This window comes from Pelophylax lessonae (assembly GCF_965119305.1).
Source record: "Pelophylax lessonae genome assembly, chromosome: 1".
Taxonomy (NCBI): Eukaryota; Metazoa; Chordata; class Amphibia; order Anura; family Ranidae; genus Pelophylax; species Pelophylax lessonae.
In genome coordinates, this window is record NC_138768.1 from 582,806,130 (window position 1) to 582,832,792 (window position 26,663).

Sequence of the window (26,663 nt, forward strand, 5' to 3'; positions counted from 1 at the left end):
CTCTCTGTTAACACATATGAATGGGAAAATATATGGATTGTGATTTTTTTCATTGCTGTGAGCTTTTTTTATTTGTTTGGGACTAAGGCTGGCCATACATGGTGCAAGTTTCTTTCCTGCAACCACGTATTGCAATAAAGAATTTCACACGATTCCCACATCAACACAGATATTGCTGACAAGGGAATCCCTCCTACTGAGCTACTGTCTCCTCCTGGCGGGGGATGGGTGGGGGAGGGCAGGGAAAGCTGGCTTCTCTGGGAGAAGACAGTGATTTTTGCAAGCGGCTATTGCAGTCGCTAACAATAATCAAAAGAGAATCCAGTAGGCTGGTTGTACCCAAGCTAATTGATCAATCAACTTGGTACATAACAGATTCAACCCATGTATGGCCAACCTAAAACTTCAGGAGGTTTGGGGTAGGAATTCTATTACTTATATTTTCGCACTGATTTATATACCATGTTTTTTACTGGGTAAAAAAGAACATTACATAGTAAATGTCTTAGAGAATTTGATTTTGCCTTTCTGTAATAACCTCCCAGCTACTCTTTTGGTGGGCTTCAATGCGCAGGAGGTCGCACAGCTTCTATATCATGTAATGTCTGTGATTAGCCTGTCCTTCTGGCTCATGATCAGATGCCATGACCTCAGGCTATCATATCAATAGATGCTTTAGCCATCATTATTACACCATGTGAGATTGTTCCAGTATTTTATAAAGTTATGCATTTTAAGTTGACTGTGTTGCCACGATGACAGTGCCAATGTCATAGGTTTAACTAATGTGGTGAACTTTGTTGGCTGCAGAGCTGAGCTTTGTGATCTTCTGTAAACTGTTGTTATCAGTTACTGAAATTTAGAGTATAAACCATTTGGTGTTATACTATTTCAGTGCCTATAATACCTGCCAAGCATTATGCAGGTATAATAGGTATGGTGCTGGTGACTTGTAGGTCTATTATTCACATTACATAGCTATTGCTGTCAGGTTCAAATATGATGTGTCAGGTTCAAATATGATTGTGTACTTATATATGCTGGTTTTGCTGCCAAAAACTAGCAGCATTGATGGAGCTTTTCCAAATGCAGGAGGCACATACTGTATGTGTACTCCCCATACTCACCCCCCGGTGATTACAAATAGTTCAGAAACAGATCTATTGCATTGAATAGTGTTGGGATCAAAATGTTTCAGTCTAGCACTTTTGTTGGAAAATACAAACACTGTATATTGGACAAATTGGAGTTGAATACAAGTTTGGATACCTGCTTTCCCCTCTAGTGTTTGCAAACTTGTTCTCTGAAAACTATAAAAATAACCAATATAAAAGTCTGTGCTCAGCATATCAAACTAAAAAAGGAGAAGGAGAAAGCTACACCCACTTACAGGACAAATAAAAAATACAGGACTAACACACTAAGTAAATCAAACACTGTGTGTTGCACTTTCTCAAGTGATTACCATACACTCTAAATAATAAAGTGCACTCTTCCTTTAAATCAGTTCAAAATGAACATTCATCTATAGACCAGTATAAATAAGTGTAAAAGCAAGCTGAGAAAATGCATATAAACAAGCTGTGAAAACATATGAATTAAATTCACAATATTGGTGATTAAAGTGTGAAGATCTTGTGATGAAACACTTCAAATTTGTGCTGACTGCTATGCTCCACTATGAACATTTATGTAGACTTCTTACCAGAAGTGCGGGACCCCTAACATGTGCGAATGGTAAGTGCTTCAATAGCATAGAGATGACCGGCTAAGGACAAATCAACCATGGGCTCACAATAACCTCAATCGCCAGAATATGCACAAGGATTATGTGGAAGAAACCAAAGCCAAATAGAGAATTATCATTTAAAAACAATTGTTTTAATAAGTGTCAGGGAAATCACAAAATAAATTAATAATAGGCATGAAAAGTCCTCTCTGATGTGTCTGGAAGATAGGATAACATCAGCAAGCTAAACTCCACCCAATGGATTATATCACAGGGAACCTGTGGCCCCTGTCAACATTCCCTATACCAAAGACCTGTCAGGTGGAGCCTAGCTTGCTGACGTCATTGCGCCCACAAGATGCACTTATAGGGAAAGTGTAATATATCTGGTTTAATACGTTTTTGTTCTGGACCGCTGCTTTCATGCAAGGGTCAATTTTATAACTTGTTTTTTGTAAATAAATCATATGCATGCAACCTACTTACTTGACATACTGTATGCTTATGAGTAGTGTTGAGCGAACACGGACTGTATTATTCGTGTTCGTACCGAATAATTGGATTTTTTGTACCCGAACACGGACACGGACACTTTACTGTATGTTCGGGTAAAAATCCGTGTTCGGTCGTTTTATTTCCGGGTTTTGCATGCTTTGGCGCTCTTTTCATGGCGGGCTTTCAACAGCCAATCAACAATCGTTTAACTGGTGTGCCTTAAGCCATCCCAGCCATGCCTGCAAATGTCTCAGTAGCTGTGATTGGCCGTCTGAAGCATGTGACCAAGTCTTTATAAGTTCGAGGCAGCCGCAGCGGCGTCATTATGCTGCTTAGATTCAGGGACAGAGCACACATCAACGTGCTGGCTGCTGATTAGGGAAAGATAGGCAGGAAAAAACCATTTGTGTCCGGATAGAATTGAGGGACAGGTCGGAGTGTTTAGGCAGGGCGAGTTGTAGGCATTTTAGGGATAGAGTCTGCTGAATTATATAGGGTCAGTGTCTTCTACAAACTACAATCGATATTGCTGTGTGGGGGGTGGGGTCTGCACTCAATCCTGATCTACGATCTCTTCTCAATCCTGTTAGGGACAGAGTCTGCTGAATTTTAGGGAAACTGTGTTCTACAAACTACAATCGATATTGCTGTGTGGTGTGGGATTGGAGATAGGCAGGTGTCAGTGATCCACATCCATTTTTCTGTGTGTGAGCTGCAGTGAACACAATCTTTTTGGGCTGCAGTGAACACAATCTTTTTGGGCTGCAGTGAACACAATCTTTTTGGGCTGCAGTGAACACAATCTTTTTGGGCTGCAGTGAACACAATCTTTTTGGGGTGCAGTGAACAAAATCTTTTTGGGGTGCAGTGAACACAATCCTTTTTGGTGTGCAGTGAACACAATCTTTGTGGGGTGCAGTGAACAAAATCCTTTGTGGGGTGCAGTGAACACAATCTTTTTGGGGTGCAGTGAACAAAATCCTTTTTGGGGTGCAGTGAACAACATCCTTTTTGGGGTGCAGTGAACACAATCTTTTTGGGGTGCAGTGAACAAAATCCTTTGTGGGGTGCAGTGAACACAATCTTTTTGGGGTGCAGTGAACACAATCTTTTTGGGGTGGAGTGAACAACATCCTTTTTGGGGTGCAGTGAACAAAATCCTTTTTGGGGTGCAGTGAACAAAATCATTTTTGGGGTGCAGTGAACACAATCTTTTTGGGGTGCAGTGAACACAATCTTTGTGGGGTGCAGTGAACACAATCTTTTTGGGGTGGAGTGAACAACATCCTTTTTGGGGTGCAGTGAACAACATCCTTTTTGGGGTGCAGTGAACACAATCTTTTTGGGGTGCAGTGAACACAATCTTTGTGGGGTACAGTGAACAGAATCTTTGTGGGGTGCAGTGAACACAATCTTTGGGGGGTACAGTGAACACAATCTTTGTGAGGTGCAGTGAACACAATCTTTGTGGGGTGCAGTGAACACAATCATTGTGGGGTGCAGTGAACTCAATCTTTGTGGGGTACAGTGAACACAATCTCATACTGAAGGTTTGAGGGTGCTGCCTGTTCCATACTCCCCCTACTCCTCATCTAGCCTTTTAGGGGTACAAACAATAGTAATTGGGGCCTAGTGTGGTTGTGTACGTGTGATATACATACACTTTTTTGGGATCATATTTTCTATTCCGCTATTTAATCAAAAACCTTTGGGGATCAGTTAAATTGGGGGATAGTCTGTGTTGGTACGTGTGAGAGAGATCCACCTTTCCAAGTTGTTGGGGTTCATCTCATACTTCTGAAGGTTTGAGGGTGCTGCCTGTTCCATACTCCCCCTACTCCTAGCCTTTTAGGGGTACAAACAATAGTAATTGGGGCCTAGTGTGGTTGTGTACGTGTGATATACATACACTTTTTTGGGATCATATTTTCTATTCCGCTATTTAATCAAAAACCTTTGGGGATCAGTTAAATTGGGGGATAGTCTGTGTTGGTACGTGTGAGAGAGATCCACCTTTCCAAGTTGTTGGGGTTCATCTCATACTTCTGAAGGTTTGAGGGTGCTGCCTGTTCCATACTCCCCCTACTCCTAGCCTTTTAGGGGTACAAACAATAGTAATTGGGGCCTAGTGTGGTTGTGTACGTGTGATATACATACACTTTTTTGGGATCATATTTTCTATTCCGCTATTTAATCAAAAACCTCTGGGGATCAGTTAAATTGGGGGATAGTCTGTGTTGGTACGTGTGAGAGAGATCCACCTTTCCAAGTTGTTGGGGTTCATCTCATACTTCTGAAGGTTTGAGGGTGCTGCCTGTTCCATACTCCCCCTACTCCTAGCCTTTTAGGGGTACAAACAATAGTAATTGGGGCCTAGTGTGGTTGTGTACGTGTGATATACATACACTTTTTTGGGATCATATTTTCTATTCCGCTATTTAATCAAAAACCTTTGGGGATCAGTTAAATTGGGGGATAGTCTGTGTTGGTACGTGTGAGAGAGATCCACCTTTCCAAGTTGTTGGGGTTCATCTCATACTTCTGAAGGTTTGAGGGTGCTGCCTGTTCCATACTCCCCCTACTCCTAGCCTTTTAGGGGTACAAACAATAGTAATTGGGGCCTAGTGTGGTTGTGTACGTGTGATATACATACACTTTTTTGGGATCATATTTTCTATTCCGCTATTTAATCAAAAACCTTTGGGGATCAGTTAAATTGGGGGATAGTCTGTGTTGGTACGTGTGAGAGAGATCCACCTTTCCAAGTTGTTGGGGTTCATCTCATACTTCTGAAGGTTTGAGGGTGCTGCCTGTTCCATACTCCCCCTACTCCTAGCCTTTTAGGGGTACAAACAATAGTAATTGGGGCCTAGTGTGGTTGTGTACGTGTGATATACATACACTTTTTTGGGATCATATTTTCTATTCCGCTATTTAATCAAAAACCTCTGGGGATCAGTTAAATTGGGGGATAGTCTGTGTTGGTACGTGTGAGAGAGATCCACCTTTCCAAGTTGTTGGGGTTCATCTCATACTTCTGAAGGTTTGAGGGTGCTGCCTGTTCCATACTCCCCCTACTCCTAGCCTTTTAGGGGTACAAACAATAGTAATTGGGGCCTAGTGTGGTTGTGTACGTGTGATATACATACACTTTTTTGGGATCATATTTTCTATTCCGCTATTTAATCAAAAACCTTTGGGGATCAGTTAAATTGGGGGATAGTCTGTGTTGGTACGTGTGAGAGAGATCCACCTTTCCAAGTTGTTGGGGTTCATCTCATACTTCTGAAGGTTTGAGGGTGCTGCCTGTTCCATACTCCCCCTACTCCTAGCCTTTTAGGGGTACAAACAATAGTAATTGGGGCCTAGTGTGGTTGTGTACGTGTGATATACATACACTTTTTTGGGATCATATTTTCTATTCCGCTATTTAATCAAAAACCTCTGGGGATCAGTTAAATTGGGGGATAGTCTGTGTTGGTACGTGTGAGAGAGATCCACCTTTCCAAGTTGTTGGGGTTCATCTCATACTTCTGAAGGTTTGAGGGTGCTGCCTGTTCCATACTCCCCCTACTCCTAGCCTTTTAGGGGTACAAACAATAGTAATTGGGGCCTAGTGTGGTTGTGTACGTGTGATATACATACACTTTTTTGGGATCATATTTTCTATTCCGCTATTTAATCAAAAACCTTTGGGGATCAGTTAAATTGGGGGATAGTCTGTGTTGGTACGTGTGAGAGAGATCCACCTTTCCAAGTTGTTGGGGTTCATCTCATACTTCTGAAGGTTTGAGGGTGCTGCCTGTTCCATACTCCCCCTACTCCTAGCCTTTTAGGGGTACAAACAATAGTAATTGGGGCCTAGTGTGGTTGTGTACGTGTGATATACATACACTTTTTTGGGATCATATTTTCTATTCCGCTATTTAATCAAAAACCTCTGGGGATCAGTTAAATTGGGGGATAGTCTGTGTTGGTACGTGTGAGAGAGATCCACCTTTCCAAGTTGTTGGGGTTCATCTCATACTTCTGAAGGTTTGAGGGTGCTGCCTGTTCCATACTCCCCCTACTCCTAGCCTTTTAGGGGTACAAACAATAGTAATTGGGGCCTAGTGTGGTTGTGTACGTGTGATATACATACACTTTTTTGGGATCATATTTTCTATTCCGCTATTTAATCAAAAACCTTTGGGGATCAGTTAAATTGGGGGATAGTCTGTGTTGGTACGTGTGAGAGAGATCCACCTTTCCAAGTTGTTGGGGTTCATCTCATACTTCTGAAGGTTTGAGGGTGCTGCCTGTTCCATACTCCCCCTACTCCTAGCCTTTTAGGGGTACAAACAATAGTAATTGGGGCCTAGTGTGGTTGTGTACGTGTGATATACATACACTTTTTTGGGATCATATTTTCTATTCCGCTATTTAATCAAAAACCTCTGGGGATCAGTTAAATTGGGGGATAGTCTGTGTTGGTACGTGTGAGAGAGATCCACCTTTCCAAGTTGTTGGGGTTCATCTCATACTTCTGAAGGTTTGAGGGTGCTGCCTGTTCCATACTCCCCCTACTCCTAGCCTTTTAGGGGTACAAACAATAGTAATTGGGGCCTAGTGTGGTTGTGTACGTGTGATATACATACACTTTTTTGGGATCATATTTTCTATTCCGCTATTTAATCAAAAACCTTTGGGGATCAGTTAAATTGGGGGATAGTCTGTGTTGGTACGTGTGAGAGAGATCCACCTTTCCAAGTTGTTGGGGTTCATCTCATACTTCTGAAGGTTTGAGGGTGCTGCCTGTTCCATACTCCCCCTACTCCTAGCCTTTTAGGGGTACAAACAATAGTAATTGGGGCCTAGTGTGGTTGTGTACGTGTGATATACATACACTTTTTTGGGATCATATTTTCTATTCCGCTATTTAATCAAAAACCTCTGGGGATCAGTTAAATTGGGGGATAGTCTGTGTTGGTACGTGTGAGAGAGATCCACCTTTCCAAGTTGTTGGGGTTCATCTCATACTTCTGAAGGTTTGAGGGTGCTGCCTGTTCCATACTCCCCCTACTCCTAGCCTTTTAGGGGTACAAACAATAGTAATTGGGGCCTAGTGTGGTTGTGTACGTGTGATATACATACACTTTTTTGGGATCATATTTTCTATTCCGCTATTTAATCAAAAACCTTTGGGGATCAGTTAAATTGGGGGATAGTCTGTGTTGGTACGTGTGAGAGAGATCCACCTTTCCAAGTTGTTGGGGTTCATCTCATACTTCTGAAGGTTTGAGGAAGCTGCCTGTTCCATACTCCCCCTACTCCTAGCCTTTTAGGGGTACAAACAATAGTAATTGGGGCCTAGTGTGGTTGTGTACGTGTGATATACATACACTTTTTTGGGATCATATTTTCTATTCCGCTATTTAATCAAAAACCTTTGGGGATCAGTTAAATTGGGGGATAGTCTGTGTTGGTACGTGTGAGAGAGATCCACCTTTCCAAGTTGTTGGGGTTCATCTCATACTTCTGAAGGTTTGAGGGTGCTGCCTGTTCCATACTCCCCCTACTCCTAGCCTTTTAGGGGTACAAACAATAGTAATTGGGGCCTAGTGTGGTTGTGTACGTGTGATATACATACACTTTTTTGGGATCATATTTTCTATTCCGCTATTTAATCAAAAACCTTTGGGGATCAGTTAAATTGGGGGATAGTCTGTGTTGGTACGTGTGAGAGAGATCCACCTTTCCAAGTTGTTGGGGTTCATCTCATACTTCTGAAGGTTTGAGGGTGCTGCCTGTTCCATACTCCCCCTACTCCTAGCCTTTTAGGGGTACAAACAATAGTAATTGGGGCCTAGTGTGGTTGTGTACGTGTGATATACATACACTTTTTTGGGATCATATTTTCTATTCCGCTATTTAATCAAAAACCTTTGGGGATCAGTTAAATTGGGGGATAGTCTGTGTTGGTACGTGTGAGAGAGATCCACCTTTCCAAGTTGTTGGGGTTCATCTCATACTTCTGAAGGTTTGAGGGTGCTGCCTGTTCCATACTCCCCCTACTCCTAGCCTTTTAGGGGTACAAACAATAGTAATTGGGGCCTAGTGTGGTTGTGTACGTGTGATATACATACACTTTTTTGGGATCATATTTTCTATTCCGCTATTTAATCAAAAACCTCTGGGGATCAGTTAAATTGGGGGATAGTCTGTGTTGGTACGTGTGAGAGAGATCCACCTTTCCAAGTTGTTGGGGTTCATCTCATACTTCTGAAGGTTTGAGGGTGCTGCCTGTTCCATACTCCCCCTACTCCTAGCCTTTTAGGGGTACAAACAATAGTAATTGGGGCCTAGTGTGGTTGTGTACGTGTGATATACATACACTTTTTTGGGATCATATTTTCTATTCCGCTATTTAATCAAAAACCTTTGGGGATCAGTTAAATTGGGGGATAGCCTGTGTTGGTACGTGTGAGAGAGATCCACCTTTCCAAGTTGTTGGGGTTCATCTCATACTTCTGAAGGTTTGAGGGTGCTGCCTGTTCCATACTCCCCCTACTCCTAGCCTTTTAGGGGTACAAACAATAGTAATTGGGGCCTAGTGTGGTTGTGTACGTGTGATATACATACACTTTTTTTGGATCATATTTTCTATTCCGCTATTTAATCAAAAACCTTTGGGGATCAGTTAAATTGGGGGATAGTCTGTGTTGGTACGTGTGAGAGAGATCCACCTTTCCAAGTTGTTGGGGTTCATCTCATACTTCTGAAGGTTTGAGGGTGCTGCCTGTTCCATACCCCCCCTACTCCTCATCTAGCCTTTTAGGGGTACAAACAATAGTAATTGGGGCCTAGTGTGGTTGTGTACGTGTGATATACATACACTTTTTTTGGATCATATTTTCTATTCCGCTATTTAATCAAAAACCTTTGGGGATCAGTTAAATTGGGGGATAGTCTGTGTTGGTACGTGTGAGAGAGATCCACCTTTCCAAGTTTTTGGGGTTCATCTCATACTTCTGAAGATTTGAGGGTGCTGCATGTTCCATACTCCTCTTCCTCATCCTCCCTTTAGGGTAGGAAAAAATTTAATCGGGCCTAGTCTGTGTTTGTACGTGTGAGATACACAGTTTTTTATCCTATTCCGCTATTCAATACACACCCTTATGGTGTAAAAAACATTAAATTGCGGCATAGTTTGCATATTTGACATTTGCATATATTGTGCCTTGTTGCGCTGTTTTGGGTACTCCACCAACATGGCCAGTGGCAATGACGCCATTCTCAGCTGAACTATCCCACTTCTATGCCTCCTTGAAAAAACAATTTGGGCGATGATGGAAGAGGATGTGGCACAGGATGAGGAGGAGGAGGAGGAGGATGAAGAGGTAACATTTCAAAGGCTTTCAGGGCAGTCATTCGCAAGGGGCTCCGAGGGTGGGTTCCTGCACACACAAACGCCAGGGACACAATTGTCCAGCAGGGGCACAGTTCTGGAGGATGAGGAGGATGAGGAGGAGGAGGAGCTGGAGGAGGAGATGGAACCATGTTCACAGCAGGGTGGCACCCAGGCCAGCTCATGGCCATCACTGGTGCGTGGCTGGGGGGATACAGAGGACACGGACGATACACCTCCCACAGAGGACAGCCTTTCGTCGCCTCTGGGCAGCCTGGCACACATGAGCGATTACATGCTGCAGTGTCTCCACAACGACCGCCGAGTTGCCCACATTCTAACTTGTGCTGATTACTGGGTGGCCACGCTGCTGGATCCCCGTTACAAGGACAACGTACCGTCCTTAATTCACTCACTGGAGCGCGATCGCAAGATGCGCGAGTACAAGCGCACGCTGGTAGACGCCATGCTGCTGGCATTCCCATCTGACAGCGGGGCCACAGTGGAAGCACAAGGCAGAGGAGGAGGAGGAGGAGGTCGCCAACGCAACCAGGGCACCGCCAGCACCTCAGAAGGCAGGGTTAGCATGGCCGAAATGTGGAAAAGCTTTGTCAGCACGCCACAACAAACAGCAGCACCAGCAGCTCAGATGGAACGTCTTAGCAGGAGGCAGCATTTTACCAACATGGTGGAGCAGTATGTGTGCACACGCCTACATGTAGTGAATGACGGGTCTGCCCCCTTCAACTTCTGGGTCTCCAAATTGGGCACATGGCCTGAGCTTGCCCTTTACGCCTTGGAGGTGCTGGCGTGCCCTGCAGCCAGTGTATTATCTGAACGGGTATTTAGCACGGCTGGGGGCGTTATAACAGACAAGCGCAGCCGCCTGTCCAGAGACAATGTGGACAAGCTCACGTTCATTAAAATGAACCAGGCATGGATCCCACGGGACTTTTCCGTACCTTATGCAGAATAGCAATGGATACCGACCTTACCCACCCATTGTTCCATTTTTGCTCTTTCTCACTCTTTTGGGGTGTACCCTCATTTAAAATTTTTGAAAAGAAGCAGTGTTGGCTACCTCGTCCTCCTCCTCAGGGCCAGATTAATGTAGGGGCTATTGGAGCTGCAGCTCCAGGCCCCTACCTTTTATATAGGCCCCGGGTTGGCCATATTCACTGTTACCGCTCTTCTGTCACTTGTAAACACAGAAGTCTGGCTTCTATGCTCGCTTCCCCAGGCAGCACCCTCAGAACCTCCCCACACAGCGTGAAGGCCGGACAAGGAGGGACAGTTGGCGATGCATGGATGTGTTTATGGGCTTCAGAGACAGCATCCCATGTTGAATTAGGCATGCATGGCTGCACCCTTCCTCCTCTGGGTGCATGGCAAGGCACGGCCCTTAAGGCCCTTCAAAATCCTCAGCACCAAGCCCATGATGCTGTTAATCCGGCCCTGGTCCTCCTCCACCGCCGCTTCCACCTACACCGCCCATAGGTGTGCGCAGCCTATTGCATTAAGGTGTGCACCCCAAAGTTGAAATACACATGCATGTGTTTGCCAGCAGGGAGAGTAATGTATCGGGGCCATGTACCTGTAGGCAAGGAGAAATAGAGCAGAGCAGGTCCCAGGGAGATCTTTCCCATCTCCTCACTGGCAATGCTATGTGCCCTAGGTGATTAGGGTGTGCCCAGGCACACCCAGCACACCCTGTGCGCACGCCTATGTCACCGCCACATCCACCACCACCTCAACCTCCCTCCTACTCCATATGGGCCTCGTCCTTCAGAGATGAAGAAGAACATTGTTTTATTTTTCTGTTTTTTTTTGTTGTTTTAAGTTATTTCCCTATCCACATTTGTTTGCAGAGCACTTGCCATGCTCTTAATTACGTTTTGCTGCCATTTGCAGCACTCTAGCCCTTTCCTTTGGTGTTTTAGAGCCATTTTAGTGCCTTAAAGTTCGGGTCCCCATTGACTTCAATGGGGTTCGGTGTCCGGGAAAAGTTCGGTAAAAGTCCGGGACACGGACCCGGACTTTTTTTTAAAGTTCGGCCGAACCCGTCGAACACGGACATCTAGGTGTCCGCTCAACCCTACTTATGAGTATTACATCTAATTGATTACTAGATTTGCAAGGATTATAATGCATTCTATTTTGATATATCCCATTAGAATGTTACATATGATATCTCAATTGACAGCCTTTTCATTAGCTTGTCACTCCGGGAAGTATTGTCATGGTGTGGAGATCTTTAATCAATAGAATTTTGAAAGCATGCGTAAATGTGCAGATTTCTGTTAATTAATGGACCCCAGTATATTTACTTAAGGATTTTTGGGATCTGTTTACAGCTGATTTTAATTGGCATATATTAAAAGTGATATTTTACATCTATTTTTGCTGTGGTCCCAGATCGTTTTTCCAGATCGTTCCACAATGATACAGAGCAATGCACAATCCCTAGCACTGGAACCAAGTTGCCTCTCATGCTTTTATAAAATAGGAAGCTTTGCTCTAGATGTCAGCAGACCTACTATAAAGATGCCCGGGAAATCTACTGGAGTGAATGGGACAACAGAGTTAATGTGAACTGACACTGCAGTCTGGACTTATTTTAGTGCAGTAAAAGCCAGCATTTCCCTAAGCTCCCAGTTTATACAGCCATATGGCTCAGTACATTTTTTTTGTTCAAGGCTGAGCAGAATTTGATACACTGTAGGAATAAACACCTGCTTCCCCCTCTTGTGTTAAGTTAGTTGATAGTCTACCTGTGTTTTAGATAGCTACTTCATGCTACATACAGTATGTTTAGTGTATTAAATCAGTCTGAGATACCTTAATTAAGAAGGCCCCTGTATTCTTCTGAATCCATAGCCCTCTCAGTGGTTATAGGTTTAGTTGACCTTTGAATTAATTTATGTATATGAATAAGCTCAGTTGTAAAAAATTATACCAAATAATATATACTGTACTAAAATGTTTTGATGCTTTCTAAGGAAGGAGGGAGTAAGCTAACTACTGACACAGAAGACTAATAGGTTGGTTTTGGTCCTCCTGTCAATAGAGACTTACTGACCAATATATTTGTGTCCTCTCCTACCATATTTTGAAAGATTAGGACTTACTCACAGGTAAGGCAATTAAGCAGTTGCCACAGGGCCCAAAACCTGCAATGCCCCAACAAAAATAAATTTTCTGTGCTTATTGACTAGAGGATTTAAAAATAGCAGTGATAGCTGGTACAGAGTTGGATTTTGTGGTTCTAAAGATCATAAGTATTTTAGAAAACTTGACATTCTAGTCAGTATTTTCTTTTCTAAGTAAGTAGTGTAAAGAAAGTACTATGCTGCACATCCATTAGGTAAGTCACTTAAAGGGAAAATAGTCCTGGGATAATCGCCTTTTTGTCATGTGGTGCTTTACCCAAATGGTGGGGGTTGTCCCCTAAAACGAAATCTACAAAAACAAAACAAGAAAATAGGGATTCGACACCAGCTTGAAGCTGCCTGCAAAGCATTATTTATTACAAAAGTTTTGAAGGCAATGGCAATCCGAAGACATGTAACCACCCCAACCTCTCCCCTCCACATGTACTTATCCTATTACCCAGAGGTGGACTAACCCCCCCAATCCCCCACCAAACCCAACCCCTGACTCCCCACCGTCCCCATTAAAACCCCCCTCCCCAAACAGACTAGGACTCCCACCTGCTGGAGAACTGCAGAAACTACAGAGAACTGCGAGAAACCTGAAATGGAGGTGGGTAAGTACCAACTGACTACAATGGATAATTTTCCTACATCAGGTCACCAAACTAAGTCAGAGCTGCTGGAGCACTCAATGTGTCCGTAGACAACGAGATAGGATAATATACTCCTTTGGCAAGGAAACTTGGCATTGGCCCAATGATTGACCTCCAGCTGAATGCATGCAAGTAAAGACTGATGAAACTATATGAAGAAAGTCTGCGAATGACAGTTATCTAAAGAACTGGAATCCAGCTGGGTGCATGGAGGTCCCATGTAAATGACGGATAGCCAAATAGATGGACAACATCTCAAAAATCCACCCTCTGCTCCATAAATATGAATAAACTCAGAAAATATGATCTTGAATAGCACAGGGATTGATGAGCAGATCAATCCTCAGGTCAGGACATGAATACTCATGCAGCACTCTGTGTTGGAAAATTCAGAATAGGATTCAGATTACACCAGAATCAAGTGAGAGCACAGACCTAAAACACTGCAATGATCTCTGTGAGTCTTAACCACTTGCTGACCGCCAGCAGTACATATACTGCAGCAGGTCGGCTCTGTCCCGCAAAACAACGTAACTGTATGTCGCTTCACAGGACCATTAGTGGGGGTGCGTGCGTGCTGCCAGAAGCATGCAGAGGTGCCCATTCACCACAGGGGTAGACAATTGTCGCTGGGCATCCGTGATCGCTCCCCATGAAGACAGAACAATGGTCTGCCCTTATGGCAGACCGCTGTTCTGTCAGTAGTGAACACAAGGATCCTGTGTTCCTCTTATTTAGGAACACAGGTCTCTGTGTTGATTCAGTAAATACAACCCTCACACAGTTAGAAAGCACCCCCTAGGAACACATTAAACCCTTTGATCGCCCCTGGTGTTAACCCTTTCCCTGCCAGTATCATTAGTACAGTAACAGTGCAAATTTTTAGCACTGATTACTGTAGTAATGTCACTGGTCCCCCCAAAAGTGTCAAAAATGTCAGTTAGTTGTTCCGATCTGAATGCCGCAGTCCCACTAAAAATCCCTAATCGCCGCCACTACTAGTAAAAATATTTTTTTTTTTTTAAAAAGCATAAATCTTACTAGTTTGTAGACGTGATAACTTTTGCGCAAACCAATCAATATGCACTTATTGGGATTTTTTTAACCAAAAATATGTAGCAGAATACAAATTGGCCTAACATGATGAAAACATTTAATTTTTAAACTTTATTTGGAATGTTATATAGCAGAAAGTAAAAAATATAGTTTTTTTTTTTTCAGAATTGTCGCTCTTTTTTGTATATAGCGCAAACAATAAAAATCGAAGAGGTGATCAAATAATACCAAAAGAAGGCTCTATTTGTGGGGAAAAAAAGGACATTTTATTTGGGTACAGCGTTGCACGACCGCACATTTGTCAGTTAAAGTAACGCAGTGCCGTATCACAAAAAATTGGCTGGACATCAAGGGGGAAAACCTTCCATTCCAGAAGTGGTTAAGGGAGATTGGATGCTCTGCTATTACTGACATGAAGTTCAGAACCCCTGTGTAGTGAACCTGAAATCCTCTTTGTTGATGCTGAGATAGACAATGTTAAATATGTTAATGAGTAGGGGAAAGCTCACACCCACAAAGTCTGGACTGTTAGTGCCAGTATGTATGAAGCACTAGACTTACCTCCTGTGATATCTTGATGGGGTATGTGCCCTATACTTCTGCCATAACACATTCACTTTACATCCAAGAGCTGGCTGAGGAAAATGGGTACAAGTTCATGGCTTCTAATGCATATTGCTTCACATAGAGCTGAACGAGTTAACAATCAAATATAAACAGTCTGCAGAAAAATGCAATTAAAGTGGACTTCCAGACACTTTATTATAAAAAGTGTGCCCCTTCAGTTTGTAGAAAATATATATATTTTTTTTTGTCAGGGGTATGATCTAAAATACCAGCACTTACCTATTTTCCATAGTGTAGCAAAAGCTCCAGTTCTTTTCACTCACATCCTGAAACCTGAGTAGGCACCTAGACATCATGTACACAGCAAAGCAAGTGGTAGCTGATGGCCCTACATTGTTTGTGATGAGGTTGGCAAGGGGGGTGACAGCATGATCAAACAACAAGGTTGAACACGATTTATACCATTTTTTTACTTGCCCATAGTTAAGTTGTAATCATTCACACTTTTACTTTCACTTTGATCCACTAAGAATTTATAGTTCCATCAGCTAGAGGTCAAAGGCTTGCCAAAGCTTTTTCTATAGAGTTGTGGAAAAAATCATGACTTTTCTCTTCCATTTTCTTGACTGCTAAGTATTGTAGCTTAAAATGTGTTTTCTTGTCAACCTAGCAATTTCCTTTTAATAATGTAAACAAACATTACAGAGTCGATTAAATCCATCCAAATGCTGTCAAGAAACTCTATTGTTTTTTTTTTTTTTTTAATGAAAATAAGTGTGTTCCTAGGCGCAGAATAATTATTTGTCTGCCTGGATTTTATCCCATTGGGTAAGCAGGTTTTTTTCATATATCTTATTCACTGAATTCCATAAGCGCATGAAAAAAAAGAAAACCACGAAAAGCTATGGCCTTCTAAAGAACGTTTATCGCTTGACATGAAGAACCACTTCAGTTTTCTTACATGTGATGGTTGTGTTCTTTGAATTGTTATTAAATTGAATGTAACCATTAGCTTTCATATTAAGTGAAATCAATTGAAAGGAAAATGTCCATTTAAAGTGGTAGTTGAGGTGTTCTTTTACTTTGTAGGCCATCTTTAGAGGACGTAAGTGCAAAAAAAAAAAGAAAAAATATATAAAAAGCGTTGCAGCCTGGATCCTCAATTAAAGGAAATTATTTATGAATATCTGCTGGCTGTGAATCAGACTACCCAGAAGATATGTTTGCTCATGTCTTCTTATAAATTACCTATGAATTATTAGGAAAAAAATAATAATAATGACATGGTGTTTTCATGTAGCATGCAAAGTTCAGCCAGGAACTGAAATGCTCAAGATAGCTTTTGTATCTCAGTCTTGTGGCATCCCACCACAAATCTTTTGATATGGAGGGATGGAGGGAGATGAAAATTTGAAGCTGAAATCTGGGCTGCACACACATTGACTAAATACAAAATATGTACATAAAGTAACTTAAAATTTAGTGCCCTTTGTGATTTCCTCCAAATCTGTGCAGAAATCCAATGTGAAACAATTTCTACAATTTGTCTGTGTGCAGGAGTTAAATGTAATAAAGACCAGTCATGGCTACCAGCTCTCTTTTTGTGTAGGATGGCAAGTCTTGTATACCAAAGCAAAAAATAAAAATAAAAAATGAATGGGTATTCACAAAAAGAGGTCCTATCCCTAAAGTAGTGAGGGGGGGGGGGGGGTGTAATCAATATACAGTCATCAAGCAACGAAAATAAAAAAGAAAAGATAAACACACCCTATAGTTACCTATAAAAAAAGTTTATTTTAGCGCCAACATAGCCAATAAAACAATGGACAGCATGAGATCCCATAGATTCCCCAAACAACCCTCCCCACTTAGTCTACTCGACTATAATTAGAGCCCAACAATACCCTATGTGACATGCCACATCTAATCAAGAAACCTGCAGTGGGTACTGATGCATAACATCCCTCAGAGCCCCCCTCCTTCCTATAACTAAAGCCTGCATGCTACATACATAAAAAACAGAGATAGTAATAACCCTGAGAGGTCAGCACCCCACCTTAAAACCACAATGGGTGAATTAGGTGCTCGATCTATACAAGGCAAGATGAAATAAATGAGCCAAATGACTGAAGCAATGTGGGGCTGATAATGAGCAAAAGCAGTGTATTAAAGTCCCGCAAGCCGTATCTGAACAAAAAAGCTGATAAAATAGTGGTATCTGCCCCCCTGCTGTAATTTTCTTCAGTCAACCAGTAGTGGGAGGACCTACCAAGTTCCACCTACAGCTCTGCTTTGTGCATATGTGCAACACAGTAATGATGTCAGGGCACCGTTTAAAGGTTTGCAAAGGCATTTGTGTGACAAATGGCTGGTCAAACTCACACTGCATTGTCACTGATTTGTGACAATGACACTCTCAGCCTCACCCTACACAAAGATTTTCCAGGTTTCGGTACCACAATATACAGTAAGTGTCAGTCGACTAAGAGCAAACCTCGTTGAGTATCGTTATCTATGCAGGTAACCCTTTATACCACAAAATCGCTACCACCAGATATTTCTATTGTAAAATATCTAACATTCACACTAACAAATATGATGTATAATACATATCTGTAATACCCACTGTCAGCACAGACAGGATTATACAGAGATTTACCATATAATATAGTAGCAAATACACAGGGATTCCTTAAAGATGTTGTAAACTCAATTTTTTTTTTTCGTTTTCACCCTGAAAGAGAAACACATAATGAGCTAGTATGCATCGCATACTAGCTCATTATGCAATACTTACCTTAGAACGAGCCCCCGCCGTGCCGTCCACTCACCTCTATGACGGGCGACATGTTCAGTCGCCCGTCTTCCGCGCGGGAGCTGACGGTCACGGCACGGGACTCTGAAGGAACGGCACCAGCGGCCGTTTCTTCAGAGCGCATGCGCCAGTGACGTCACTGGCTGCATGTAAGGTAAATATCTCCTAAACGGTACATGTTTAGGAGATATTTACAGTACCTATAGGTAAGCCTTATCATAGGCTTACCTATAGGTACAACTTGCAGAGGTACAGGTACAACTTGCATCAGAGATAATTTAATGGTTTTAAAAATATTGTTAAATAAGTATTTAGATAACACACTGCAAACAAAATATTTATGGAAAAGGGGAATTACAAAGAAAAAAGAGAGACAATAATGCAACAGAAAACCAAAAGGTTTTCAAAAGTGAAAATACCTAACAATGGCCTGGTTCTGTGCATTTGGCAAAATTCAGTCAATGCGCATAAGATTGATCAGTGGCTCTCATACATCTTGAATGGTGTTCCTTCTTTGATGTTTAAAATAGAGCTTTAGACTGCTGATGCAGCCCCTCTTTTCTGGCAAAGAGGAGACCCTGAAGAGGATGTTGACAGAAAAGATTTGATCACTCATAAGGTCTAAGGAGTGACCCATTGAATTTCACACTATTTTACGAGCATTCAGCTATCCTGCTTTTAAACATAATTTTCTACATATAAATATTTCTTAGAATACCCACAGGTTGAATTCTGGTAACTTGTATATGATTGTCCAGCATTATGTTACCATTTTAATGAATACAAATATGATGGGTATCAGATGCCAATTTCACCTAGAAGAATGCTTCAAAACTGTCTGCAGGGAGATCCACAGCTGATAGGCATACTCAGGTGCCTGCCCAGTCCGCAGCCACAAGCAATAAAGCTAAAAAAGCGAGGGTAGCTGCACTCCAAGGATGAAACAGCTTATTTATTTAAAACATAAAAATAGGATGCAAATAGACATACACACAGTCCATGGACAGCCAGTAAACGCATTTCACACACAGTGCTTATTTATTACTTAAACGCATTTGCTGGCTGTCCATGGACTGTGTGTATGTTTTTTTGCATCCTATTTTTACATTTTAATGATGTGATCTAATGAAGAAGCTGCTTTATCGTTGAATTGCTGCCACCCTCACTTTTTCACCTCTAGCACTAATCCACCTTTTGGGCTTATAATGCTGCTATTTGATTGATACAGGTAAATATATCCTTATTCCAGTGGTACCACTATTATCTCAAGAGTTATGAAATACAAGTTATGAATTACATGTTTTCTTCAGATAAATATTTCTGAGAATACCTACAAGTTGCATTCTGGTAAATTGTATATGATTGTCCAGCATTATTTTACCATTTTAATGAATACAAATATGATGGGTATCAGATGCCTCACCTAGGAGAGTTAATAGGTCTAATCCAACGGAAGAACATACAGGGTCCACAATGCTTCAAAACAGCCTGCAGGGAAATCCACAGCTGATAGGCATACACAGGTGCCTGCCCAGTCCACAGCCACAAGCTCAAAAAGTGAGGGTAGCTGCACTCCAAGGATAGAACAGCCTATTTATTAGATCACATCATTAAAATGTAAAAATAGGATGCAAATAGTGCTGCCACCCTCACTTTTTCACCTCTAGCACTAATACACCTTTTGGGCTTATAATGCTGCTATTTGATTGATACAGGTAAATATGTCTTTATTCTGGTAGTACCGCTATTATCTCAGGAGTTATGAAATACATTGAAGTTTTGATTATCCAGGACAAGATAGACAGAAATGCATATTTGCTAATTACTCCAGTTAAACTATTTGCAATGACAGTTATCTGCTTAAGATTAGCAATTACTTGACGTGGACGTGATAGGTTTGTGATGGCTATTAGAGGGAGACTGGGACATGAATTATCTTGTTAATGGGGAGTAGATGGGCAAAACCAAAAGTTTATCTGGTTGACATGCTTTGTTTTAATGTTATTTTATAGGGTTAAGAGGGTCTGCAATGTCCTTTGATAAGAATGTTTTGGAATGCAGCGAAAAGTTTGTTAATTGTATAAGATGCCTTCTTGGGATCATGTAAAGGAGATCTCTGCTGTTATGTGCCTCCTATTGACCTATGAATCCTGAACAACAAGGCTGTTCTCTCACACAGCTTTTTGGGGTGCGTGTTGGATGTTCACATTCTGATCACAATTTTGTACACACAAAGTGCATTTACAGTATCTCACAAAAGTGAGTACACCCCTCACATTTTTGTAAATATTTTATTATATCTTTTCATTTGACAACACTAAAGAAATGACACTTTGCTACAATGTAAAGTAGTGAGTGTACAGCTTGTATAACAGTGTACATTTGCTGTCCCCTCCAAATAAATCAACACAAAGCCATTAATGTCTAAACCGCTGGCAACAAAAGTGAGTATACCCCTATTGAAAATGTCCAAATAAGGCCCAATTAGCCATTTTACCTCCCCGGTCTCATGTGACTCGTTAGTGTTACAAGGTCTCAGGTGTGAATGGGGAGCAGGTGTTTTAAATTTGGTGTTATTGCTCTCACTCTCTAATACTGGTCACTGGAAGTTTAAAATGGCACCTCATGGTAAAAAAAATCTCTGAGGATCTAAAAAAAAGAATTGTTGCTCTACATAAAAAAGGCAGAGGCTATAAGAAGATTGCGAAGATGCTGAAACTGGTGATGCAGCATGGTGGCCAAGACCATACAACAGTTTAACAGGACACGTTGCACTCAGAACAGGCCTCGCAATGGTCGACCATAAAAGTTGAGTGCACATGTTCAGCATCATATCCAGAGGCTTTCTGTAAGAAATAGATGTATGAGTGCTGCCAGCATTGCTGCAGAGGTTGAAGGGGAAGGGGGTCAGACTGTCAGTGCTCAGACCATATGCCACACACTGCATGGCTCTCATCCTAGAAGGAAGCCTCTTCTAAAGATGATGCACAAGAAAGCCCGCAAACAGTTTGCTGAAGACAAGCAGACTAAGGACATGGATTACTGGAGCCTTGTCCTGTGGACCGATGATAAACTTATTTGGTTCAGATGTGTCAAGCATGTGTGGCAGCAACCAGGTAAGGAGTACAAATACAAGTGTGCCTTGCCTACAGTCAAGCATGGTGGTGGGAGTATCATGGTCTGGGGCTGCATGAGTGCTGCCGACACTGGGGAGCTACAGTTCATTGAGGGAACCATTAATCCCAACATGAACTGTGACATACTGAAGCAGAGCATGATCTCCTCCCATTCGGAGACTGGGCCGCAGAGCATTTTTCCAATATGATAACGACCCCTAACACACCTCCACTTAAATTGAAGGCAGCTCTACATAAGATACCTAGGTTCAATTAAGGGAGGCGCCCTACTCCTTAAAATTTTTTCACATCTCCAAGACAACCACTGCCTTGCTAAAGAAGCTGAGGGTAAAGGTGATGGACTGGTCGAGCATGTCTCTAGATCCAAACTCTATTGAGCATCTGTGGGCATCCTCAAATTGAAAGGTGGAGAAGTGCAAGGTCTCTAACATCCACCAGCTCTGTGCTGTCGCCATGGAGGAGTGGAAGAGGACTCCAGTGGCAACCTTAGAAGCTCTGGTGAACTCCATGCCCAAAAGGGTTAAGGCAGTGCTGAAAAATAATGGTGGCCCCACAAAATATTCACATTTTAGGCCCAATTTGGACATTTTTGACTTAGGGTTGTATTCACTTTTGTTGCCAGTGGTTTAGACAATAATGGCTGTGTGTTCAGTTATTTTGAGGGGATAGCAAATTTACACCGTTATACAAGCTGTACACTCACTACTTTACGTTATAGCAAAATGTAATTTCTTCAGTGCTGTCACATGAAAACATATAAAAAAAAAATATTTTTTTTAAAAAAATGTGAGGGTGTACTTACTTTTGTGAGATACTGTATATTTTATGTAGTAGTTTAGGCAGAAAGTAAAACACATTTTCTAGCTGAATGAGGAAGGTTTGAATTCTCAGCCAGTATTTTATTGCTGCCTGTGTGCCCATGAGGAGTTTCTTCTCACTTGGTGTCTAGGTTTTGTATGCTTAGTAGGTAGAGAAGAGAAATACAATATACTCTATGGGACTTTTTAAAATTACCCTAACTTCATTGTCCCTGGCTCCCTTTACATTTAATCCATCAAGAAATTCTGTCTGCTAACTGTTATAGCTGCACTGTCTCCATTTGAGGACTGGTCATCCCAGCTGGCTAGCTGTGCGCTGAGAGACAGGATTCTCAGTGCATCCCTACTAGTTCTGCCAGGCGAATTTTTGTAATGCAGCATGTGGAAACATTTCTGTACTGCTGCTAGACAAAAAAAAAAAAAAAAAAACTACCACAGCCTTTAAAGTATAGCTAAAGTTGTATATATATATATATATAAATATATTACAATGTGTAGTTTTGGATAGAGTTTTTCAGGAATCATAAACTAGACAGAGACAGAAAGTGCAGTTAAAATCACACCTTTAATGAAATGGCAAAAACAACACAGTTCAAGAACATAGTAAAAAACAGAAGCTAGGGTTTGGATGCCAGAGTAGGTAATTAGATGAGCTGGGGTCAGGAAACCAGATGTCAGCGTAGTCAGGAGCAAAAATCAGGAACAGAAATTGGAAGGGAAGTCAGCCAGGCCAAGTCATACACAGGAGCACAGGAAGGAACTCACTTAGCGATCATAGACCACGCAAAGGTAAGGAGGAAATAAGTTGAGCTGATTAAATAGCAAAAAAGGGCTGGTAAACAGGTGAGTCACTATGGTAACAAGTAATTAACCGACAGCTGAGCAGCTTCTGAGCACTTAAATAAAAGAGTTGCTTATTAAGTAAAAAGTGCAGCCTTTTTACACAATGCAGAGGATTAACCCCTTAGGTTCCACAGTGAGTATAGCAGGCATGCTTCACTGCATATACAGACTGATTTTACTGTTGTAAGTTCACTTGAAAAGGTGATGGAGGGAGAGAGCTCCAGTACACAGCCTTTGATTCCTGTCCTTAAATTTGCATGGTCTCCATGTACTGTGTGAAAGGGGATGTGTACCTTCCTTCCAATCAGGACTGAGAGCTCCCCTCACTGAGATCTGCACTGTGAGACTTCAGATCCCTGCCCCCTGCCTACTAGAGCTGAGAAAAAAAATCCTTTGATCTGTGTGTTTTTAGAATGATCTACAGAAGAAATAAACAGGTACAACTTATGAAGGAGATTTTTTTAAAATCTCTGTGTATCACCTGATAGTCATGTCACTAGATATATGTTTTCAACCACTTTAAAGAAGGTTTGCCAGTAATTGGAGCCAGGTGAGCAAATAAAAATAAAAAATGAGTGCTGCAAAAGGGTGTGGGTGGGAGAGTGGAGTTTGGGTGAAACGTCTAACACATCCAGCTAGACGTTAACATGTTAACCTTTGACAAAAAAAATCATTAATAGGAAAATAGTATTTAAAAGTTAGGTTTTAGGTGTCCTGTAAGTGTCAAGGGTGTTCTGAACGGATGATATATTGTACAGTATATAGGTCTTCTATAATAGACAAAGACACTGGATTTATGAGAATTATGACCACATCCATTCTGCAAATGTTATTCTTTACCTTCTGTTTCTTAGAAAATTAAAAACCATACCAATCCACATTAAAATAAGCAATATATGTAGTCAACATAGATGAAATAGGAGAGAGGTTTACCAACTCCAAAATGTTATTTCAGCTGTACAAACAGATTTCATTTTCTCCTTTGGCCAGTACTGTGCTAAAATAACAATGTTTTGCTTGTATCTGAACGTGTGATATATTACCAAATGTTTGTATTCCTAGCTGTACACTTGAAATGTATGTTTTTTCTAGTAAATAATTATGCATTGATAGTCTATAAATTAATGTACTGTATCGTTTGTGTTGGACCTTGTATCTTCCTTTATTTTGCCTGTCAGGATTAACATTGGAGCACATGACTGATTATCATGCTGTGCTCCAGTGAGTGGGAGAAGAACAAATAAAGAGGAGTGAACATAGCCATGACAGCATTTTAAATAAGAGAGATTAAATGCACTTTGGATTTTCATTATCATCTTTCATGCTTTGGTCCGCAGTTTTCAGAGAGTGACCGTGACAGGGATAGGCATTATATTTTTCATCCTTCAAGCAGTTAATTGTTTTATTTCACACATTTAGTGTCACCTTGTGGGACATATATTAAGATAAATGAGCATGAAACTATTACAAGCATTAGCAAGGTAATAATAAAGTGCTTCTACATGCCAGTTGTTTATACAACTAAATTGTATGAACTACTCAGTAAAAAAACGCTTTTCTTTTTTTTTTTTTTTTCATCCAAATTTTTATTGAATAAGTAAAGGATGGGTTACATCATTTCAACAATAGAACTTACATAAGGTGATGCAATATCCAATATTGACAATATCAGAGTAACGGAATATAAGAAAAAACAAAAGTCAATGTATATGTGTCTTGGCCTTAAAAAAAAAGTTAATGAGTAGGTCCAAGAATGAAACATATGTATGGTAATGCATGGAACGTGGTGTGTTTCTTATGTCAACATTTAGATGTCTTAGATAAGCCAACATGAGATTAATAGAATGAGGTTAGCCTATGCAAGTTGTATTAGATTTGATTTGCTATCAGAGCTAAAGACATGTGAGCTCATCTTCTAGCAGACCCAACTCCTTCCCCAGGGTATAAAGGGTCAATGTTGTTTGGCATGCAAAGGTTTCAGGAACAAAGTGCATTGATTTGGTGTGTATTTACTTTGGCCAATTAGGTCCTCATCTTTGCTAATATGTCTGGGGGTTGAATTAGGTCTGTGTAAGTTCACATCAGGTTTAAAAGAAGGTGCAATTGTAGAGAAGAAGAAAATGAAAAAAAAGGGGGGGTGAAGTGTATGCTGGGTGGGTGGCATCTAGAGCCTTGGCGGGGGGTTTGGGGTTAATTCATTGTACTTCAGAAGATATCGCTGGTACAATGTCTTGTATGGTGGATTCATTTGGATGTGTAAAAAAACCTCTAGAGTCAGACGTCATTTATGTGCCTATGTGTGTGGGGTCGCAGGAGGGTGTTCCACATTCTTGAAGGTACTCGTCAGTTGATTTTAAATGGAGCCAACATGCTCATATGTGAGTGAATTTAGAAGGTTCATCTTTTGCAATGGCGATGAGTTCTTCTATGTCAGCTAATTTGTAAATTCTGTTATATCATTTACATATAGAGGGGGCTTGGGGAGTTCCCCAATGTGTAGGTATGCACATTTTGGCCGCATTTACCATCATCATGACTAGTGATTTAAAGTATGAGGTAGAGGTTATGGGTTGTGGTGAAGAAGGTATTAAGCTGGTGAGAAATTTAGATTATGTGTTGTCACTCGGGTTATTTTATCATGTACTGCAATCCAAAAGGGTTGAGTGCGTGGGCAATTCCACCAAATGTGCAATAAAGTGCCAGTTGCTTGATGACAACACCAGCAGCTTTGTGAGAGGGATGGGTCAATTTTGTGCTGTTAATAAATTGTGCGATACCATCGAGACATCAGTTTGAAACCATTTTCTTGGATCTAGACATTGACTGATCCTTTATGAATGATCAATAGATGTGTTCCCAGTCTGCACAGAAAGGATCGAGTTTTAAGTCTCTAGCAGACTTGTTTGCCCTCAGAAGGCTGTGAATTATGGAGATAACACATTGATGTGGTCCGGGTTTAAAGCACAGCATCTCAAAGGGGGTAAATGCTCCTGACACTGAGTCTGAGCGATCAAGGGAGTGAAGGAAGTGATGCATTTGCATGTTCCTTTTTTCCTGCTTGGAAGAGGTGATGTATGCATAACCTGTGTTGAGGTTCAGTACCTGTAAAGAACGTGTTATTCAGCCCCGGTTGGAAGTCAGGGTTAGGTAGAAACGGTGTCATTGGGCCGGGAATTGAGGATACCTTTAATTTTGAGCAGACCGTTCTGAAACACAATAGAGGGGGTCCAATAAGTCGGTGCTCTTGAAATTCTTTCGGGGTATGTTCTTTTTTGAGTCAATGAGTGACTTCAATGGGCGTAGAAGAAAATGAGGCTTCCAGGTTTACCCGATCTTTAGTCTCGTGGTGAACATACCAGTCTAATATGCGAGCCAGATGGCACGACCAGTAATAGTAGCTGAGGTCTGGGAGTCCTATCCCTTCTTGTAATTTGGGTGTAGCTAATTTTCCACAACTTATTCTGGGGTGTCCATGACCCCAAAGAAAGGTAGTGCATATTTATCCAAAAGAATGCAGGAAGGACTGAGGTAATTGTAGTGGAATAGCTTTTAGTATGTAAAGAATGCTTGGTAGTACATTCATCTTGAGGAAGGCAGCTCATCCGAACCATGGGAAGAGTGGTTAATGCCAAGTTTTGAGATTGGCTGTAATGGAGTGTAAAACCGGTAGATCATTTTTTTCATAAAGTTCAGTCAAGTGTGTCGGGATTTGGATGCCTAGTTGGTGATGATGTCCGACTTCCACGTGAAGGGAAAATTCTGCTTGCATTGAGCTACCTATGATGGCAGGAGGGAAATATTTAGGGCATAAGATTTGTTGAAATTGATTTTAAAGTTGGCGATATATTGGAAAAAATTTTTTTCAATATATCAAAAGGTTGGGAAGGGTCTTATGTGGTTCAGTTAGGAATAGCAGAATATTGTCTGCAAAGGTGGCTATCTTGTATTGATGTCTGGCTATTGTCATTCCACAGACATCGGGATTTTCCCGTAGATGTCTGAGGAAGGGTT

At 41.4% G+C, this 26,663-nt stretch overlaps 1 protein-coding gene across 1 annotated transcript in view; it reads left to right on the plus strand.

Annotated features, from left to right (window-relative positions):
• The window catches only part of CCSER1 (coiled-coil serine rich protein 1), a 1,246,501-nt gene that overhangs the window by 956,245 nt on the left and 263,593 nt on the right, over positions 1–26,663 (plus strand). The window lies entirely within an intron of this gene.